At 58.2% G+C, this 13,843-nt stretch overlaps 1 long non-coding RNA gene across 1 annotated transcript in view; it reads left to right on the top strand.

The window, feature by feature from the left end:
- The window catches only part of LOC144819180 (uncharacterized), a 54,965-nt gene extending 42,851 nt beyond the window's left edge, over positions 1-12,114 (top strand). The window contains exon 3 of the long non-coding RNA XR_013607225.1: positions 11,970-12,114. This is a non-coding gene — a long non-coding RNA (uncharacterized LOC144819180). The remainder of the gene's footprint in view (positions 1-11,969) is intronic.
- Positions 12,115-13,843: the final 1,729 nt, after the last annotated feature.

Below are 13,843 nucleotides of genomic sequence, written 5' to 3'. Positions count from 1 at the left end.
AAGCTCACTGGAAGCCAAGTGAAAGCTCAGTGAAAGCTTAGTGAAAGCCAAGTGAAAGCCCAGTAGAAGCCCAGGGAAAGCCCAGCGAAAGCTCGGTGGAAGCCCAGTGGAAGCCCAGTGGAAGCCCAGTGAAAGCCCAGTGAAAGCCCTGTAGAAGCCGAGTGGAAGCCCAGTGAAAGCCCTGTAGAAGCCCTGTAGAAGCCCAGGGAAAGCCCTGTAGAAGCCCAGTGGAAGCCCAGTGAAAGCCCTGTAGAAGCCCAGGGAAAGCCCAGTAAAAGCTCAGCGGAAGCTCAGTGGAAGCCCAGGGAAAGCCCAGTGGAAGCCCAGTAGAAGCCCAGTAAAAGCTCAGCGGAAGCTCAGTGGAAGCTCAGTGTAAGTTTAGTGAAAGCCAAGTGAAAGCTCAGTGGAATCTCAGTGGAAGCTCAGTGAAAGCCGAGTAGAAGCCCAGGGAAAGCTCAGAAGAAGCTCAGTGGAATCTCAGTGGAAGCTCAGTGAAAGCCGAGTAGAAGCCCAGGGAAAGCTCAGAAGAAGCTCAGTGGAAGCTCTGTGGAAGCTTGGTGGAAGCCCAGGGAAAGCTCAGTGGAAGCTCAGTGGAAGCTCAGTGGAATCTCAGTGGAAGCTCAGTGGAAGTTTAGTGAAAGCCAAGTGAAAGCCCAGAGAAAGGAAGCCTGAACCTTTCGCTTCCACAGGGTCTGAGCGACGACAAGGAAGAGCTGAGGATGGAAAGCGTTCAGTCTCCACCTTTGTTTTTCTTCAAGTGATTCTTTTTCCACATAGACACATGCACACCTTGGCCCTCTCTGACAAGTGCGTAAAAAAATCGTAACAGTACGGGCAGCAATTCTATGTGTAATAATGCGGGGGTCTTTAATGACTAGCTCAGCTCTACTGTGTCTGCTTGTTTATTTGCAGGAAGAAGTTGTTCAAAGTGCGTCCAAAGCAGTTTTATCCAAAAGAGTAATTTTTATGAACCCTATGATTCAGTAGTATATGTATAAACTGTGCCATTAGGGGACATTGTACGGCTCACCCGCAGCAGTGTTAAGGGGGCCGGGGCAGTGTCAACCAGAGTGAGGTGCATGAAAAGACACTTGTTTATTTTGGGTGCCTCCTTGGGGCCCTGCATTATATCTGCCTGGGGCCCCTGCATTATATCTGCCTGGGGCCCCTGCATTCTGTCTGCCTGGGGCCCCTGCATTATGTCTGCCTGGGTCCCTGTATTATGTCTGCCTGGGGCCCCTGCATTATATCTGCCTGGGGCCCCTGCATTATGTCTGCCTGGGGCCCCTGCATTATGTCTGCCTGGGTCCCTGTATTATGTCTGCCTGGGGCCCCTGCATTATGTCTGCCTGGGGCCCCTGCATTCTGTCTGCCTGGGGCCCCTGCATTATGTCTGCCTGGGTCCCTGTATTATGTCTGCCTGGGGCCCCTGCATTATATCTGCCTGGGGCCCCTGCATTCTGTCTGCCTGGGGCCCCTGCATTATGTCTGCCTGGGTCCCTGCATTATGTCTGCCTGGGGCCCTGCATTCTGTCTGCCTGGGGCCCCTGCATGATGTCTGCCTGGGTCCCTGTATTATGTCTGCCTGGGGCCCCTGCATTATGTCTGCCTGGGGCCCCTGCATTCTGTCTGCCTGGGGCCCCTGCATTATGTCTGCCTGGGTCCCTGTATTATGTCTGCCTGGGGCCCCTGCATTATGTCTGCCTGGGTCCCTGCATTCTGTCTGCCTGGGGCCCCTGCATGATGTCTGCTTGGGGCCCCTGCATTATATCTGCCTGGGGCCCCTGCATTATGTCTGTCTGGGGCCCCTGCATTATGTCTGCCTGGGGCCCCTGCATGATGTCTGCCTGGGGTCCCTGCATTATGTGTGCCTGGGGCCCCTGCATGATGTCTGCCTGGGGTCCCTGCATTATGTGTGCCTGGGGCCCCTGCATGATGTCTGCCTGGGGTCCCTGCATTATGTCTGCCTGGGGCCCCTGCATTATGTCTGCCTGGGGTCCCTGCATTATGTCTGCCTGGGGCCCCTGTACTCTGTCTGCCTGCGGCCCCTGCATTATGTCTGCCTGGGGCCCTGCATTATGTCTGCCTGGGGCCCCTATATTATGTCTGCCTGGGTCCCTGCATGATGTGTGTCTGGGGCCCCTGCATTATGTCTGTCTGGGCCCCTGCATGATGTCTGCCTGGGGCCCCTGCATGATGTCTGCCTGGGGCCCCTGCATTATGTCTGCCTGGGCCCCTGCATGATGTCTGCCTGGGGCCCCTGTATGATGTCTGCCTGGGCCCCCTGCATTATGTCTGCCTGAGGCCCCTGTATTATGTCTGCCTGGGGCCCCTGCATGATGTCTGCCTGGGGCCCCTGCATTATGTCTGCCTGGAGTCCCTGCATTATATCTGCCTGTGGCCCCTGCATGATGTCTGCCTGGGGCCCCTGCATTCTGTCTGCCTGGGGCCCCTGTACTCTGTCTGCCTGGGGCCCCTGTATTATGTCTGCCTGGGCCCCTGCATTATGTCTGCCTGGGCCCCTGCATTATGTCTGCCTGGGGCCCCTGCATTATATCTGCATGGGGCCCCTGCATTATATCTGCATGGGGCCCCTGCATGATGTCTGCCTGGGGCCCTGCATTATATCTGCCTGGGGCCCTGCATGATGTCTGCCTGGGCCCTGCATGATGTCTGCCTGGGGCCCCTGCATTATATCTGCCTGGGGCCCTGCATTATGTCTGCCTGGGGCCCCTGCATTATATCTGCCTGGGGCCCCAGCATTCTGTCTGCCTGGGCCCCTGCATTATGTCTGCCTGGGCCCCTGCATTATGTCTGCCTGGGGCCCCTGCATTATATCTGCCTGGGGCCCCTGCATTATATCTGCCTGGGGCCCCAGCATTCTGTCTGCCTGCGGCCCCTGCATTATATCTGCCTGGGGCCCCAGCATTCTGTCTGCCTGGAGTCCCTGCATTATATCTGCCTTGGGCCCCTGCATGATGTCTGCCTGGGGCCCCTGCATTATGTCTGCCTGGAGTCCCTGCATTATATCTGCCTGTGGCCCCTGCATGATGTCTGCCTGGGGCCCCTGCATTCTGTCTGCCTGGGCCCCTGCATTATGTCTGTCTGGGCCCCTGCATGATGTCTGCCTGGGGCCCCTGCATTATGTCTGTCTGGGCCCCTGCATGATGTCTGCCTGGGGCCCCTGCATTATGTCTGCATGGGCCCCTGCATTATGTCTGTCTGGGCCCCTGCATTATATCTGCCTGGGGCCCTGCATTATGTCTGCCTGGGGCCCTGCATTATGTCTGCCTGGGGCCCCTGCATTATGTCTGCCTGGGGCCCTGCATTATGTCTGCCTGGGGCCCCTGCATGATGTCTGCCTGGGGCCCCTGCATTATGTCTGCCTGGGGCCCCTGCATTATGTCTGCCTGGAGTCCCTGCATTATATCTGCCTGGGGCCCCTGCATTATGTCTGCTGGGGCCCCTGCATTCTGTCTGCCTGGGGCCCCTGTACTCTGTCTGCCTGCGGCCCCTGCATTATATCTGCCTGGGGCCCCTGTATTATGTCTGCTTGGGGCCCCTGCATTATGTCTGCCTGGAGTCCCTGCATTATGTCTGCCGGTGGCCCCTGCATTATGACTGCCTGGGGCCCCTGTATTATATCTGCCTGGGGCCCCTGCATTATGACTGCCTGGGGCCCCTGTATTATATCTGCCTGGGCCCCTGCATTATGTCTGCCTGGGCCCTGCATGATGTCTGCCTGGGGCCCCTGTACTCTGTCTGCCTGCGGCCCCTGCATTATATCTGCCTGGGGCCCCTGTATTATGTCTGCTTGGGGCCCCTGCATTATGTCTGCCTGGAGTCCCTGCATTATGTCTGCTGGGGCCCCTGCATTCTGTCTGCCTGGGGCCCCTGTACTCTGTCTGCCTGCGGCCCCTGCATTATATCTGCCTGGGGCCCCTGTATTATGTCTGCTTGGGGCCCCTGCATTATGTCTGCCTGGAGTCCCTGCATTATGTCTGCTGGGGCCCCTGCATTCTGTCTGCCTGGGGCCCCTGTACTCTGTCTGCCTGCGGCCCCTGCATTATATCTGCCTGGGGCCCTGCATTATGTCTGCCTGGGGCCCTGCATTATGTCTGCCTGGGGCCCCTGCATGATGTCTTCCTGGGGCCCCTGCATTATGTCTGCCTGGGCCCCTGCATGATGTCTGCTTGGGGCCCCTGTATTATGTCTGCTTGGGGCCCCTGCATTATGTCTGCCTGGGTCCCTGCATTATGTGTGCCTGGGCCCCTGCATTATGTCTGCCTGTGGCCCCTGCATTATGTCTGCCTGGGGCCCCTGCATTATGTCTGCCTGGGGTCCCTGCATTATGTCTGCCTGGGGTCCCTGCATTATGTCTGCCTGGGGCCCCTGTACTCTGTCTGCCTGGGGCCCCTATATTATGTCTGCCTGGGTCCCTGCATGATGTCTGCCTGGGGTCCCTGCATTATGTCTGCCTGGGCCCCTGCATTCTGTCTGCCTGGGGCCCCTGCATTATGTCTGCCTGGGGCCCCTGCATTATGTCTGCCTGGGGTCCCTGCATTATGTCTGCCTGGGGCCCCTGTACTCTGTCTGCCTGCGGCCCCTGTATTATGTCTGCCTGGGGCCCCTGCATTATGTCTGCCTGGGGCCCTGCATTATGTGTGTCTGGGGCCCCTGCATTATGTCTGCTTGGGACCCTGCATTATGTCTGTCTGGGCCCCTGCATGATGTCTGCCTGGGGCCCCTGCATGATGTCTGCCTGGGGCCCCTGCATTATGTCTGCCTGGGCCCCTGCATGATGTCTGCCTGGGGCCCCTGTATGATGTCTGCCTGGGGCCCCTGCATTATGTCTGCCTGAGGCCCCTGTATTATGTCTGCCTGGGGCCCCTGCATGATGTCTGCCTGGGGCCCCTGCATTATGTCTGCCTGGAGTCCCTGCATTATATCTGCCTGTGGCCCCTGCATGATGTCTGCCTGGGGCCCCTGCATTCTGTCTGCCTGGGGCCCCTGTACTCTGTCTGCCTGGGGCCCCTGTATTATGTCTGCCTGGGCCCCTGCATTATGTCTGCCTGGGCCCCTGCATTATGTCTGCCTGGGGCCCCTGCATTATATCTGCATGGGGCCCCTGCATTATATCTGCATGGGGCCCCTGCATGATGTCTGCCTGGGGCCCTGCATTATATCTGCCTGGGGCCCTGCATGATGTCTGCCTGGGCCCTGCATGATGTCTGCCTGGGGCCCCTGCATTATATCTGCCTGGGGCCCTGCATTATGTCTGCCTGGGGCCCCTGCATTATATCTGCCTGGGGCCCCAGCATTCTGTCTGCCTGGGCCCCTGCATTATGTCTGCCTGGGCCCCTGCATTATGTCTGCCTGGGGCCCCTGCATTATATCTGCCTGGGGCCCCTGCATTATATCTGCCTGGGGCCCCAGCATTCTGTCTGCCTGCGGCCCCTGCATTATATCTGCCTGGGGCCCCAGCATTCTGTCTGCCTGGAGTCCCTGCATTATATCTGCCTGGGGCCCCTGCATGATGTCTGCCTGGGGCCCTTGCATTATGTCTGCCTGGAGTCCCTGCATTATATCTGCCTGTGGCCCCTGCATGATGTCTGCCTGGGGCCCCTGCATTATGTCTGTCTGGGCCCCTGCATGATGTCTGCCTGGGGCCCCTGCATTATGTCTGTCTGGGCCCCTGCATGATGTCTGCCTGGGGCCCCTGCATTATGTCTGCATGGGCCCCTGCATTATGTCTGCCTGGGGTCCTGCATTATATCTGCCTGGGGCCCTGCATTATGTCTGCCTGGGGCCCTGCATTATGTCTGCCTGGGGCCCCTGCATGATGTCTTCCTGGGGCCCCTGCATTATGTCTGCCTGGGGCCCCTGCATGATGTCTGCCTGGGGCCCCTGCATTATGTCTGCCTGGGGCCCTGCATTATGTCTGCCTGGGGCCCCTGCATTCTGTCTGCCTGGGCCCCTGCATTATGTCTGCCTGGGGCCCTGCATTATATCTGCCTGGGGCCCCTGCATGATGTCTTCCTGGGGCCCCTGCATTATGTCTGCCTGGAGTCCCTGCATTATATCTGCCTGGGGCCCCTGCATTATGTCTGCTGGGGCCCCTGCATTCTGTCTGCCTGGGGCCCCTGTACTTTGTCTGCCTGCGGCCCCTGCATTATATCTGCCTGGGGCCCCTGCATTCTGTCTGCTTGGGGCCCCTGCATTATGTCTGCCTGGAGTCCCTGCATTATGTCTGCCGGTGGCCCCTGCATTATGACTGCCTGGGGCCCCTGTATTATATCTGCCTGGGGCCCCTGCATTATGACTGCCTGGGGCCCCTGTATTATATCTGCCTGGGCCCCTGCATTATGTCTGCTTGGGGCCCCTGCATTATGTCTGCCTGGGCCCTGCATGATGTCAGCCTGGGGCCCCTGTACTCTGTCTGCCTGCGGCCCCTGCATTATATCTGCCTGGGGCCCCTGTATTATGTCTGCCTGGGGCCCCTGCATTATGTCTGCCTGGAGTCCCTGCATTATGTCTGCCGGTGGCCCCTGCATTATGACTGCCTGGGGCCCCTGTATTATATCTGCCTGGGGCCCCTGCATTATGACTGCCTGGGGCCCCTGTATTATATCTGCCTGGGGCCCCTGCATGATGTCTGCCTGGGGCCCCTGCATGATGTCTGCCTGGGGCCCCTGCATGATGTCTGCCTGGGGCCCCTGCATTATGTCTGCCTGGGTCCCTGCATTATGTGTGCCTGGGCCCCTGCATTATGTCTGCCTGTGGCCCCTGCATTATGTCTGCCTGGGGCCCCTGCATTATGTCTGCCTGGGGTCCCTGCATTATGTCTGCCTGGGGTCCCTGCATTATGTCTGCCTGGGGCCCCTGTACTCTGTCTGCCTGGGGCCCCTATATTATGTCTGCCTGGGTCCCTGCATGATGTCTGCCTGGGGTCCCTGCATTATGTCTGCCTGGGCCCCTGCATTCTGTCTGCCTGGGGCCCCTGCATTATGTCTGCCTGGGGCCCCTGCATTATGTCTGCCTGGGGTCCCTGCATTATGTCTGCCTGGGGCCCCTGTACTCTGTCTGCCTGCGGCCCCTGTATTATGTCTGCCTGGGGCCCCTGCATTATGTCTGCCTGGGGCCCTGCATTATGTGTGTCTGGGGCCCCTGCATTATGTCTGCTTGGGACCCTGCATTATGTCTGTCTGGGCCCCTGCATGATGTCTGCCTGGGGCCCCTGCATGATGTCTGCCTGGGGCCCCTGCATTATGTCTGCCTGGGCCCCTGCATGATGTCTGCCTGGGGCCCCTGTATGATGTCTGCCTGGGGCCCCTGCATTATGTCTGCCTGAGGCCCCTGTATTATGTCTGCCTGGGGCCCCTGCATGATGTCTGCCTGGGGCCCCTGCATTATGTCTGCCTGGAGTCCCTGCATTATATCTGCCTGTGGCCCCTGCATGATGTCTGCCTGGGGCCCCTGCATTCTGTCTGCCTGGGGCCCCTGTACTCTGTCTGCCTGGGGCCCCTGTATTATGTCTGCCTGGGCCCCTGCATTATGTCTGCCTGGGCCCCTGCATTATGTCTGCCTGGGGCCCCTGCATTATATCTGCATGGGGCCCCTGCATTATATCTGCATGGGGCCCCTGCATGATGTCTGCCTGGGGCCCTGCATTATATCTGCCTGGGGCCCTGCATGATGTCTGCCTGGGCCCTGCATGATGTCTGCCTGGGGCCCCTGCATTATATCTGCCTGGGGCCCTGCATTATGTCTGCCTGGGGCCCCTGCATTATATCTGCCTGGGGCCCCAGCATTCTGTCTGCCTGGGCCCCTGCATTATGTCTGCCTGGGCCCCTGCATTATGTCTGCCTGGGGCCCCTGCATTATATCTGCCTGGGGCCCCTGCATTATATCTGCCTGGGGCCCCAGCATTCTGTCTGCCTGCGGCCCCTGCATTATATCTGCCTGGGGCCCCAGCATTCTGTCTGCCTGGAGTCCCTGCATTATATCTGCCTGGGGCCCCTGCATGATGTCTGCCTGGGGCCCTTGCATTATGTCTGCCTGGAGTCCCTGCATTATATCTGCCTGTGGCCCCTGCATGATGTCTGCCTGGGGCCCCTGCATTATGTCTGTCTGGGCCCCTGCATGATGTCTGCCTGGGGCCCCTGCATTATGTCTGTCTGGGCCCCTGCATGATGTCTGCCTGGGGCCCCTGCATTATGTCTGCATGGGCCCCTGCATTATGTCTGCCTGGGGTCCTGCATTATATCTGCCTGGGGCCCTGCATTATGTCTGCCTGGGGCCCTGCATTATGTCTGCCTGGGGCCCCTGCATGATGTCTTCCTGGGGCCCCTGCATTATGTCTGCCTGGGGCCCCTGCATGATGTCTGCCTGGGGCCCCTGCATTATGTCTGCCTGGGGCCCTGCATTATGTCTGCCTGGGGCCCCTGCATTCTGTCTGCCTGGGCCCCTGCATTATGTCTGCCTGGGGCCCTGCATTATATCTGCCTGGGGCCCCTGCATGATGTCTTCCTGGGGCCCCTGCATTATGTCTGCCTGGAGTCCCTGCATTATATCTGCCTGGGGCCCCTGCATTATGTCTGCTGGGGCCCCTGCATTCTGTCTGCCTGGGGCCCCTGTACTCTGTCTGCCTGCGGCCCCTGCATTATATCTGCCTGGGGCCCCTGCATTCTGTCTGCTTGGGGCCCCTGCATTATGTCTGCCTGGAGTCCCTGCATTATGTCTGCCGGTGGCCCCTGCATTATGACTGCCTGGGGCCCCTGTATTATATCTGCCTGGGGCCCCTGCATTATGACTGCCTGGGGCCCCTGTATTATATCTGCCTGGGCCCCTGCATTATGTCTGCTTGGGGCCCCTGCATTATGTCTGCCTGGGCCCTGCATGATGTCAGCCTGGGGCCCCTGTACTCTGTCTGCCTGCGGCCCCTGCATTATATCTGCCTGGGGCCCCTGTATTATGTCTGCCTGGGGCCCCTGCATTATGTCTGCCTGGAGTCCCTGCATTATGTCTGCCGGTGGCCCCTGCATTATGACTGCCTGGGGCCCCTGTATTATATCTGCCTGGGGCCCCTGCATTATGACTGCCTGGGGCCCCTGTATTATATCTGCCTGGGGCCCCTGCATGATGTCTGCCTGGGGCCCCTGCATGATGTCTGCCTGGGGCCCCTGCATGATGTCTGCCTGGGGCCCCTGCATTATGTGTGCCTGGGGCCCCTGTATTATGTCTGCCTGGGGCCCCTGTATTATATCTGCCTGGGGCCCCTGTATTATGTCTGCCTGGGGCCCCTGTATTATGTCTGCCTGGGGCCCCTGCATGATGTCTGCCTGGGGCCCCTGTATGATGTCTGCCTGGGGCCCCTGCATGATGTCTGCCTGGGGCCCCTGCATGATGTCTGCCTGGGGCCCCTGCATGATGTCTGCCTGGGGCCCCTGTATTATGTGTGCCTGGGGCCCCTGTATTCTGTCTGCCTGGGGCCCCTGCATGATGTCTGCCTGGGGCCCCTGCATTATGTCTGCCTGGGGCCCCTGCATGATGTCTGCTTGGGGCCCCTGCATGATGTCTGCCTGGGCCCCTGCATTCTGTCTGCCTGGGGCCCCTGCATGATGTCTGCCTGGGGCCTCTGCATGATGTCTGCCTGGGGCCCCTGCATGATGTCTGCCTGGGGCCCCTGCATTATGTCTGCCTGGGGCCCCTGCATGATGTCTGCCTGGGGCCCCTGCATGATGTCTGCCTGGGGCCCCTGTATTATGTGTGCCTGGGGCCCCTGTATTCTGTCTGCCTGGGGCCCCTGCATGATGTCTGCCTGGGGCCCCTGCATTATGTCTGCCTGGGGCCCCTGCATGATGTCTGCTTGGGGCCCCTGCATGATGTCTGCCTGGGCCCCTGCATTATGTCTGCCTGGGCCCCTGCATTATGTCTGCCTGGGGCCCTGCATTATATCTGCCTGGGGCCCCTGCATGATGTCTTCCTGGGGCCCCTGCATTATGTCTGCCTGGAGTCCCTGCATTATATCTGCCTGGGGCCCCTGCATTATGTCTGCTGGGGCCCCTGCATTCTGTCTGCCTGGGGCCCCTGCATTATGTCTGCCTGGGGCCCCTGCATGATGTCTGCTTGGGGCCCCTGCATTATGTCTGCCTGGGCCCCTGCATTATGTCTGCCTGGGGCCCTGCATTATATCTGCCTGGGGCCCCTGCATGATGTCTTCCTGGGGCCCCTGTATTATGTCTGCCTGGAGTCCCTGCATTATATCTGCCTGGGGCCCCTGCATTATGTCTGCTGGGGCCCCTGCATTCTGTCTGCCTGGGGCCCCTGTACTCTGTCTGCCTGCGGCCCCTGCATTATATCTGCCTGGGGCCCCTGCATTCTGTCTGCTTGGGGCCCTGCATTATGACTGCCTGGGGCCCCTGCATTATGTCTGCCGGTGGCCCCTGCATTATGACTGCCTGGGGCCCCTGTATTATATCTGCCTGGGGCCCCTGCATTATGACTGCCTGGGGCCCCTGTATTATATCTGCCTGGGCCCCTGCATTATGTCTGCTTGGGGCCCCTGCATTATGTCTGCCTGGGCCCTGCATGATGTCTGCCTGGGGCCCCTGTACTCTGTCTGCCTGCGGCCCCTGCATTATATCTGCCTGGGGCCCCTGTATTATGTCTGCTTGGGGCCCCTGCATTATGTCTGCCTGGGGCCCCTGCATGATGTCTGCCTGGGGCCCCTGCATGATGTCTGCCTGGGGCCCCTGCATGATGTCTGCCTGGAGTCCCTGCATTATGTCTGCCGGTGGCCCCTGCATTATGACTGCCTGGGGCCCCTGTATTATATCTGCCTGGGGCCCCTGCATTATGACTGCCTGGGGCCCCTGTATTATATCTGCCTGGGGCCCCTGCATGATGTCTGCCTGGGGCCCCTGCATGATGTCTGCCTGGGGCCCCTGCATGATGTCTGCCTGGGGCCCCTGCATTATGTGTGCCTGGGGCCCCTGTATTATGTCTGCCTGGGGCCCCTGTATTATATCTGCCTGGGGCCCCTGTATTATGTCTGCCTGGGGCCCCTGTATTATGTCTGCCTGGGGCCCCTGCATGATGTCTGCCTGGGGCCCCTGCATGATGTCTGCCTGGGGCCCCTGCATGATGTCTGCCTGGGGCCCCTGCATGATGTCTGCCTGGGGCCCCTGTATTATGTGTGCCTGGGGCCCCTGCATTCTGTCTGCCTGGGGCCCCTGCATGATGTCTGCCTGGGGCCTCTGCATGATGTCTGCCTGGGGCCCCTGCATGATGTCTGCCTGGGGCCCCTGCATTATGTCTGCCTGGGGCCCCTGCATGATGTCTGCCTGGGGCCCCTGCATGATGTCTGCCTGGGGCCCCTGCATGATGTCTGCCTGGGGCCCCTGTATTATGTGTGCCTGGGGCCCCTGTATTCTGTCTGCCTGGGGCCCCTGCATGATGTCTGCCTGGGGCCCCTGCATTATGTCTGCCTGGGGCCCCTGCATGATGTCTGCCTGGGGCCCCTGCATGATGTCTGCCTGGGGCCCTGCATTATGTCTGCCTGGGCCCCTGCATGATGTCTGCTTGGGGCCCCTGCATTCTGTCTGCCTGGGGCCCCTGCATTATGTCTGCTTGGGGCCCCTGCATTATGTCTACCTGGGGCCCTGCATGATGTCTGCCTGGGGCCCCTGCATTATGTCTGCCTGGGGCCCCTGCATTCTGTCTGCCTGGGCCCCTGTATGATGTCTGCCTGGGGCCCCTGCATTATGTCTGCCTGGGGCCCCTGCATTATGTCTGCCTGGGGCCCCTGTATTATGTCTGCCTGGGGCCCCTGTATTATGTCTGCCTGGGGCCCCTGCATTATGTCTGCCTGGGCCCCTGCATGATGTCTGTCTGTTCATTGTATTTCTGCTCCTGTGTATAATCTCCTCTCCATTATCTCATCCTTCTGTTTTCATCTCTCTTGACAGACATCGAGCCACGCCCAGTAATCCACCGATGATGAAAGGAGGAGCACCTGCGCAGTAACAATAAATAGAGGATTTCTAAGTCAGCGCCTTCAGTGCCCGTTAGGAGCACGGATGTGTTTATCGTGACTCCGCATTTCATGATTGCTTTGCGGGGTCTTTTTATTTCAGCTCTGCATTTCATGATTATTTTATGTTATTATAAATGTCTTGCTCGCTGCTTCTTGTTGGGATTGTTATAAAATGTGACACAGCTCTGGGAGACTCTTATAATGCATAGGAACATTGAGACCTGGACTTCAGAACTAACAGATTATTGTAGGAACATTCATGGAAATGACTTAAAGACACCCACCACCAGCCCATGGAGCAGTCACTACTTTTAGTGAAAGAACCAGTTGCCTCAGGAGGAGAGAACCGACCCCTGAACCAGGTGTGCGACAACCCCCACCCCGGGGCCCGGGGCCCACACTCGGACCTCATTCCCTTGTGTTTCTACCAGTTTTTGGTTTGTTCCTTCCCCTTTTCCATGATAGAAAACGAGTTTAATTCTACTTTCAGGAGGAGTACATCCTTCACCGCCCTCAGAGCGATGAAGTTTACAAATACACAGAGACTTGTGCCTTCCTGGGTGTCTTCACAGCTGTGTCAGATCTGTGCACCTCTGTCTGAAGGTTTCCAAACAGACAGATGTTCAGAGGCACAGCAGGGGGGGTGCCGGTAAGTGCCTGATTGTGAGTTCCACCTTCATTTAAGTGCGGTTTTGGCCCCAACAGAATTAAAAGACCTGGAAGAACCCCTCAAATCTGTTTACTTTCACCCAGAGATTTCAGCTGATGCAAATGGGATGGGACCTGGATTCACCCCGGTAATCCCTCATTTCTCAGTGAATTCTCAGTCTTCAACTTGGACCCCCAGTTACTTCCACAGCCGCAGATCTAATAGGACCCCTGGAACCTATAACTCTGGGGTGGGCTGAATTGTTACCCACATCTGGGGTATAGGGGCCGGCTGAGTGTGGAAATACTTTTGTTAATCAAGATGTAAGAGAGACAACATTTTTTTTTTGTAAAAAAAATGTCAACTGAATATAGTTAGCTATTGAATAAGGCTGACTCTACACCGCTGCTCACATCAAAGGTACCAGTGTGCGTCTGCTGCTGAGGAAGGGTTTACGGATAAACGTGAGACTGGGAGAGGGGGTGGGGGCCCACCCGGTGGGGGCCCACCCCATTCATGGAGTAGATAAATTAGGACAGGGTTTTACTCCTGATGTTGGTCGAGTCGTAAGGCGCCTCCATCTTAAATGAAACTGTAGACGCAGTGGCGTTCATTCTTGCGACAACCCCAGGTCCCTCCACAGCAGCGTCACCCGCAGCTGGAGATGAAGATCCTGCGGCATCTTTCGCGCCTCAAGGTTCCTTCTTGATGTCTGTTGGATCCTCCTCCGCAGACCAACTTTGCCGCTCTCTTCCCAGAGTCCTTTGTGTCTCTGCTGACAATGGTGTCCAGGTTCTCCCTGGACAAAGATCAATCTGACCGGTGTTTATCGATTCCATAGCGCCCTGAAGCCATTAATTGACTCATTCTATGAGATGATTTCCCCCATGTTCAGAGTTCCATGCTCGCTTGCTGCCAGGAAACAATGACATCTTGCTTAGTAATAATAAATATTCATGTTTATCAATACATCGGATTGTGCTCTCTTCTGTGTGTCTGTCATTTGTTTCAGGTGTGTAAGTGGCTTGTAAAGTGTGACATTAGCTATGGTGCAACGAAGCCTGGTATTGGACAGCTAGGTTTAAAAGCTTAGGGCAAGAGGGAAGCAAGGACATTTGTTTTCAGCACCCCTGGTGAAATGCTCTCTACTATAGTGG

This window comes from Lissotriton helveticus, chromosome 2_1 (genome assembly GCF_964261635.1).
Source record: "Lissotriton helveticus chromosome 2_1, aLisHel1.1, whole genome shotgun sequence".
Classification (NCBI taxonomy): domain Eukaryota; kingdom Metazoa; phylum Chordata; class Amphibia; order Caudata; family Salamandridae; genus Lissotriton; species Lissotriton helveticus.
The sequence above is the reverse complement of the archived record's forward strand: the minus strand, read 5'-3'. Positions and strand labels throughout refer to the sequence as shown.